The sequence below is a fragment of the Gadus morhua genome, chromosome 3, assembly GCF_902167405.1.
Source record: "Gadus morhua chromosome 3, gadMor3.0, whole genome shotgun sequence".
Lineage (NCBI taxonomy): Eukaryota > Metazoa > Chordata > Actinopteri > Gadiformes > Gadidae > Gadus > Gadus morhua.
The window spans coordinates 7,536,207-7,544,302 of NC_044050.1; positions in this window are offsets into that span (position 1 = coordinate 7,536,207).

An 8,096-nucleotide genomic window follows, 5' to 3' on the forward strand; every position below is an offset into this window, starting at 1 on the left:
ACAGAGACTAACAGCGACTAACAGCGACTAACAGAGACTAACAGACTAACAGAGGCTAACAGAGGCTAACAGAGACTAACAGAGAGTAACAGAGGCTAACAGAGACTAACAGAGACTCACAGAGACTAACATAGGCTAACAAAGGCCAACAGAGGCTAACTGAGACTAACAGAGGCTAACAGAGACTAACATAGGCTAACAAAGGCTAACAGAGACCAACAGAGGCTAACAGAGACTAACAGAGGCTAACAGAGGCTAACAGAGAGTAACAGCGACTAACAGAGACTAACAGAGACTAACAGAGGCTAACAGAGACTAACAGCGACTAACAGCGAATAACAGCGACTAACAGACTAACAGCGACTAACAGAGGCTAACAGAGGCTAACAGAGGCTAACAGAGACTAACAGAGACTAACAGAGGCTAACAGAGACTAACAGCGACTAACAGAGAATAACAGAGACTAACAGAGGCTAACAGAGGCTAACAGAGACTAACAGAGAGTAACAGATGTCTTTAATGGTCTTTTCTCTGTTTGAGGTGGACAGCCGTCATTTAGTATGAATGGGTCAGGATGCAAACCCTCTCTATTGGAGTGTGTGTGGCTGTGAGGGTAGGATGGTTGGGTGGGTGTGTGTTTGTGTGTGTTGTGTGAGATGATAAATAGATCCACAGCATAAAATACAGCAGCAGCACTAAATTACGGTTATTATTGATAACACAACATAAATATATTATATAATTATATTGGTCTTTCCTTTACTGCATTTTCCTTATTATACCCAACAGCCTGCCTGACAATTACAGAGCCATTAACGCAGCTTGTGTGTGTGTGTGTGTGTGTGTGTGTGTGTGTGTGTGTGTGTGTGTGTGTGTGTGTGTGTGTGTGTGTGTGTGTGCATGCGCGTGTGTGTATGTATTTTTGTATATATGTGCATTGTAAATAATACACGCATGTGTTTGAAACAGGGAGGGAGAGAACGTGAGGGAGAGAGAAAGAGAGAGAAAGGAACGGAGGAAAGAATAGTTTTAATGTACAATGATGCCATCGATGGTTGTATTGCCTCTGATACTCCACGGCCTAGAGGCATGCAGCCTCCTTGGAAGTTCATGTATTGTTAAATGTTGCCTGTTTTCTTGAGCATATGTCAATTAGGCCAAATAATCAAATAGAGAAGAAGTGAGGCGTGAAAAACAGCAACGAGAAGGAGGAGGAATAGAGAAAGACTGGACTCTTGATGTTCTATTGTGAGTATGGCTCATGGCTGCGTCATGCTATCACACACACACATGCGCACACGCGCGCACACACGCGCGCACACATGTGCACACGCCACCACACTATGTGTGGCTCGAGTTGGCGGAGGCCTGCTTCTTCAAAGACCACCAGATGAACAGAGGATTATGGGAGGTCTTACCCTGCAATCCCGTTCCTCTTGTTTGCTAAAGAGAGCCACGGAGCTCCCGGGAGACAGGCTTACCAACAGACGGGCACGCGCATGGACAATCAAATATCCACGCACGCAGCCGGATGCCGTGGTGGACCTCTGTAAATACCTGGCTGAAGTTGAATATAGACTACAACATCGAACAATATGCAACAATAGGCTAAACCGCAGTAGTTTATACTGTAGCGATGGAATGAAAATAAATATAAATGTATATAATAAAAAATAATACATATTCAAATATGTATAAAGTCTGAATGGTTCTAAATTGTAGTTCCGAGGGAGTCACTATGCATATTACAGAGCAGATAAATCGTGCAAGAGGGCGTTGTTCTCGAGAAAGGTTGGATGGACACACGAAAGGAAAGAAAGCAGAGAAGGTGAGAGGTTGTGGCGCGGCTCGTGATGCTGTATCGGGCATAAGCTACATCCTCTTCCCTCGTAGAGAGAGAGAGAGAGAGAGAGAGAGAGAGAGAGAGAGAGAGAGAGAGAGAGAGAGAGAGAGAGAGAGAGAGAGAGAGAGAGAGAGAGAGAGAGAGAGAGAGAGAGAGAGAGAGAGAGAGAGAGAGAGAGAGAGAGAGAGAGAGAGAGAGAGAGAGAGAGAGAGAGAGAGAGAGAGAGAGAGAGAGAGAGAGAGAGAGAGAGAGAGAGAGAGAGAGAGAGAGAGAGAGAGAGAGAGAGAGAGAGAGAGAGAGAGAGAGAGAGAGAGAGAGAGAGAGAGAGAGAGAGAGAGAGAGAGAGAGAGAGAGAGAGAGAGAGAGAGAGAGAGAGAGAGAGAGAGAGAGAGAGAGAGAGAGAGAGAGAGAGTGTGGAATGAAGAGAGAGAGAGAGAGAGAGAGAGAGGGAGTGTGGAATGAAGAGAGAGAGAGAGAGAGAGAGAGAGAGAGAGAGAGAGAGAGAGAGAGAGAGAGAGAGAGAGAGAGAGAGAGAGAGAGAGAGAGAGAGAGAGAGAGAGAGAGAGAGAGAGAGAAAACAAGGAGTGGTTGTGTGGTAGTCACAAGCAAGAGAAGCGCGCAAAGGGAGAATGAAACAGGGGGCGTTTCCCGCCACACCGTCTCTCTATCCCATTCTGGCTCAAAGCATGGATACGATGTGGCACGAGGACCTGCTCATTCAACACCTAGGCTTAAAGAGGAAAGTGGGCAAAAGGGGTGAGTTTCACAAATTTCGCTGGCATTTAGCTGTAGGCCGACCATGGGAACAACAACATGTGGATAGTTTGCGGTGTAACGTTGTTCAGACACGTCACCCCCCATCCTTACGCGTTTTACCCGTATTCTCTGCTTAATAAGGGGGTTTAATCCTAATATTTAAAGTCGTTAAAAATAGAGATGATAGTCGATTTAAAGGTTGAATGGTGTGCCTGGTCAATGTTGAAGCGATGGGTTATTGCTTTGCGTTATGGTTTGATATTGGTCCAATGAGCATCACTCTCCGGTGTCTGTCGAATTACAAGATTTACAACGGCTGCAATATTTTAGGGGGATGGAATCGTTGATTCGCGTCTACACCCGTCTATATTCTTCTCATGTAGCCTACTATTAAAAGGATAAATCTGATTATTTTGACTTTACAGAGTTTGCTATTCAATCCAGCCTCCGAAGTGGATTGTGGATTCTGCTGGTGGGTGAAGCCGGATGTATTTACAAACAAAGAAAGCCAATATCTAATCCTGTCACGTAGGAATCAGGTCCATCTGCAAGTGTCCGGTGGTGGGCTATGTTAACCGGGCTGGCCAGCTGCAGTCACGTAGGCATGGATGCAAGTCCTGTTCAATTTGGGAAGAAGACAAAAACGAAACAATGTTTCATATAAGTTTGTGTTCCTACGAAAAGTTTTGCCAAAAGGTAGAGTGTGTTTTGTACATCTGCACTCCCAACCGCCTTGGTCAAGCTATTCACGATGTCATGTCAATGAGACTACAAAACCTCCTCGGCGCACATCTTTATTTATTTGTTTATTTTCGAAGTCCAGGCAAACCCCAGGCCTTTTGGGCTAAATGGCCTAAATCAAGACATGTATAATGCCTGGTTATTGAGTATAGAGCAGGCCGACCGCTGGAGAGATATGCTATCGCAACCATAAGCATGAACGTCTTCCAGCTGCGTGCTTTTAGTTCTAAGCAGTTAATCGGTAATGCAGGAAGCCTGGAGTCTGCTCTCCATCTCCTGCATGGCGTTCTGTCGTTCTTTGCTACACACAGGCTTTGGATGTTGTTTCAGTTTCCTGTTTTAGATTTTTTTAATAAACGGATTGAAAATTCAGTTGTCTGTAACCAAAATAGGAAACAGAGTATTTGCCTCTCACCAAGCCCTGAGGGCTACAAACAGGGCCCGGGTCAGTTCACTTTCAATTCAATCATTGCCATAGAAATGTCATTATCTTGACTATATAAAGAACTGATGGTGAATCGAGGCCCTATTGCTGGCCAGAAGATTGCCTTTTTAAATTTACCATTTAAAATTGAGTGAAGGGAAATTGAATTGGCCACCAGCACGCTGGTACATTACATCTAAGACACACCCAGTATAAGTGTGTGTGTGTGTGTGTGTGTGTGTGTGTGTGTGTGTGTGTGTGTGTGTGTGTGTGTGTGTGTGTGTGTGTGTGTGTGTGTGTGTGTGTGTGTGTGTGTGTGTGTGCCCGTGTGCGTGGTGCATGTGTGCGTATGTATGTGCGTACATGCGTGTGTACAAATGTGTGTGTGTGTGTGTGTGTGTGTTTCTGCATATTTACCTGGGTGTGTTTAAGTTTAAACATACGTGCCTCGCCTCAATGAGTGGTTCTAAGGTGAGGTTTGATACCAAAGAGACACGTCCATGTCTGCTGGAGCAGCCGCCATCCACTGACCAATGAGGAGAGGAGGGGAGGGGAGGGCACACTGGATGGGAGGAAAAGGAGCCTCGGGAAGAGGAGGGAGGAGAGATGGGAGGGGAATGGGAGGGAAAGGGAAAGCAAGGAAGTTGATGGAATGTGGTCAGAATAGAGGTAAACAGATGGGGGGTTGGGAGAGAATAGGTATGACAAGCAGAAGAGAGATGAGTGGAGAGGACCAGACCATCGCCGTGAAATGGTCGTTTGCAGATCCCTAAAAGGTCTCGCTGTGGTGGAAATGTAGGTCTCCTACTACACACTTAAGAAGCTCCTATTTTGCAGAGCAGAGACGCTCACAAGTGTGCATGGTGCACTCCCACCACCACGACACACAGCCCTAACCAGTTTGGTCCCCTTCCTGTGAATGGTCATGGACCGAGGGAAGGCACTTCCTGGCATGTGGACTATATGAGGGGGTGTGGTGGGGGTGAGGGGGGGGGGGCGGCTTGGCTGAGCAGGCCCGTGTAACGCCACATGGTTGTTAAGTAGGCGTTAAAGAGAGCGAGAGGGAGAAAGAGACTGAGAGAGAGGTGTGATTTAATGTGAGCATCCCCCCGTACGAGGAGGAAGTACGGGAGAACAGGTTCACTCACAGGAAATGTAGAGTGGGGTTAATGTAAGGAAGAGGGAGAGGGAGAGAGAGACACAGAGAGAGAAGCCACAGTGAGTGCATGTTAGTAAACTGGTCTAAGTGTTCCATAGGGAGCTGTCTGTGGTGCTGAGCCATTTCCTCCTCTTGCTCTGGCTCTCTCCCTCTGTCTCTCTCTGGCTTTCTCTCTCTGTGTCCCTCTGGCTCTATCTTTCTCTGTCTCCACTCCCTTCTCTCACTCTGTTTCTCTCTCTCTATCTCCATCTCTCTCTGGCTTTCTTCAGCCCAACACCACTCTCTCCAAAACCGACCCCACCCTGGCCCATGCCCAAACCACTCTCCTTCCCTCTCTCCCTCTTGCTCGCCCTCCTTGCCCGCCCTCCTTGCCTCTCTCCCACTCTCCCTTTCTGCTCCCCGGATGATGACTGACGTCCACTGTGCCACCTAATTGGCTGGTGTGGATGAGGGGGGTCAAGCTGTCCTCCATGGGACAGTTGAGAGAGAGAGAGAGAGAGAGAGAGAGAGAGAGAGAGAGAGAGAGAGAGAGAGAGAGAGAGAGAGAGAGAGAGAGAGAGAGAGAGAGAGAGAGAGAGGGAGAGAGAGAGAGAGAGAGAGAGAGAGAGGGAGGGAGAAAGAGAGGGGGGGGGGGGGAGGCTTACAAATATGGTAATGACATGGGTCATATACTTAATAAGTCTTGTTAGGGGTAGGAAAAGGGAGCAGACGCATTGGAGATAACCATGGGAGGGATGCATTCAGAGGAGTGAACGGTGCAGAGGGGGGGGCTGGGGAGCGGAGGTGAGTGCTGAACACGGCGGTGCTAATCAGTCCCTCCCGTCGGCGCGCTGTAATGCACAGTGACATCTATTTGATAATTGGCGCGGCGGCCTGCCCTTTCCCTCTGAGCCTGACAAAATGCTTCTTTGATACGAGCAACAGTGCTGGGAGGAGCTGCTCCCAGGCAAACTCGTTTACCTGGAGCATCCCAGGTGAAAACGATGTGTGTGTGTCCATGTGTGTGTGTCTTAGTGTGCGTGCGTGTGTGTGTGTGTGCGTGTGTGTGTGTGTGTGTGTGCGTGCATGCGTGCGTGCGTGCGTGTGTGTGTGTGTGTGTGTGTGCGTGCGTGCGTGCGTGCGTGCGTGCGTGTGTGTGTGTGTGTTACATAAATCTTCCAAACAGTCCAAGAAGAATGAATCAAAATCTTGACAGGAAGTTGGCAATAAAAAACATAGAAACCCAATTCAGCATTTATTTTCTTTTTCACGGCATGGCTGAAAAGTCACAGGTTGAACTACAAGCCAACACTAAACCGTCTGTGTCCCTCTGGTTCTGTTTTTCTACACCAGGTGCCCTCCTCAGCCTCCTCCTCCCAGCTCCTCCTTGTGGGGGAGACGAAGGCAGACACGGCATGAACAACAAGAAGAAGAGCGGTGCGGTCGAAACGAGAGAGAGAGACAGAGTGCCTGTGAGAGAGAGAGAGAGAGAGAGAGAGAGAGAGAGAGAGAGAGAGAGAGAGAGAGAGAGAGAGAGAGAGAGAGATTGGAGGGGATGATGGGAGAAGGCGTGCCGCTGTATGCTCTGCTCTCGACTACGGGTATTCTTGGGTTGATAATACAGATGTGGATGTTATTGCTTGAGAATACGCGTAGTCGAGCGGAAGCCTCATCATCTATGCCGGTCGCAGAACTCTGTGACACCCATTGACTGCAAGTGACAGGAAATCATATCGGCGCCGTCAAGCAAATGAGAAGGAGGGATGGAGGGAGGGAGGGGCGGCAGGAGGGAGGGGGGGAGGGGCGGCAGGAGGGAGGGAGGGAGGGAGGGAGGGAGGGAGGGAGGGGCGGCAGGAGGGGGGGAGGGAGGGGCGGCAGGAGGGGGGGGAGCTTGGGTTGTTCTGTCAAGCCTTCCAAGCCAACTATTTTAATGTTTAAGAAAATAGTATTCTCAGGATGGTAAGAGATTAATTAGGTTGGACTTTTCGGGTGCCTTTCCAGAAACCAACCAAGAGCGCTTTAAGAATTAGATAGAGAGAGAGAAACGGTGGGGGGGGGGGGGGGGGGGGGGTAATAAGTGTGAATCCGATGTCCAAATTGGATCCAGCTGCTTAAAGAAAGGTGATCACTTGCGGGCTAATTAAGTGTGTCTCTATCTTTCTCGTGTGGGGAGATATAATGAGTGTGAGTTGGCTAATACATTCACTTTCCCTCGCATCTTGGAGGAAGACTCGTAATGAGACACTTCTTTACCAGGTTCAGAAAGTAAAAGATTTCAACGGTGAAGCAGTATGCTCATTATGTTGTGCAGTCCATGGTTGACTCCAAATTCAACCCCGGATGACTTGTGCTTTCTTAATCTTGGGTTTTTGTTTATGGTGAAACTTGAGTTTACAATTCACTGTTAACATGTGTAGTGCATCATCATCATCATCATCATCATCATTATCATCATCATCATCATCATCATCATCATCATCATCGCCAACAATTCAGATGCTATATGAACCATATATCATATGTAGAATGGAACCCTATCTTATCGTATACACAGCATGCAAATGTTCCCAAATGGCGCCTCTGGGACGCTGCACTGTGGCACCTGACGTGCCTTGCAGTGATAGCGATATTGTATCCTTTATTTCCGCCACGGACAACCACCGGGCAACCAATCACTGCCCTGCGTCTCTCAGCCCCCTGACCTGCAGTGTGGAGATGTGTGCGGGTTTGACGCCTGCAGCTGGGGCGCAGGAGACGGTAACACAGGGGGACATGTCATGGCTTGTACCCCTTGCTGACATTTCAGCACTCTCTCCGTAGCTGATTGGCTTATGCTGCTGAGCCACGCAGGCCCGCACGCTCGCACACTGATGGACCCAAACTCACATACTGTATGGACACACAGATGATAACACAGACCAACATAGGCTTACACACATACACAGTTGCAAACACACAGTCATATACACTCATCCAAACACAGCCAGATATACGCTCATGAAAACGGATGCAAACACACGCATTAATATGGATACACAGATCACACACAAAAACATACACAGGATTTAGAAATATACACAAAACACACCCACACACACAATTCATAAATTCACACAGGCACACAGAGCTGGCTCACAAGCCAATAGGGAAATAAAGTAGTGATTAATGTTATTAGAAAAACAAACGGCTCCACA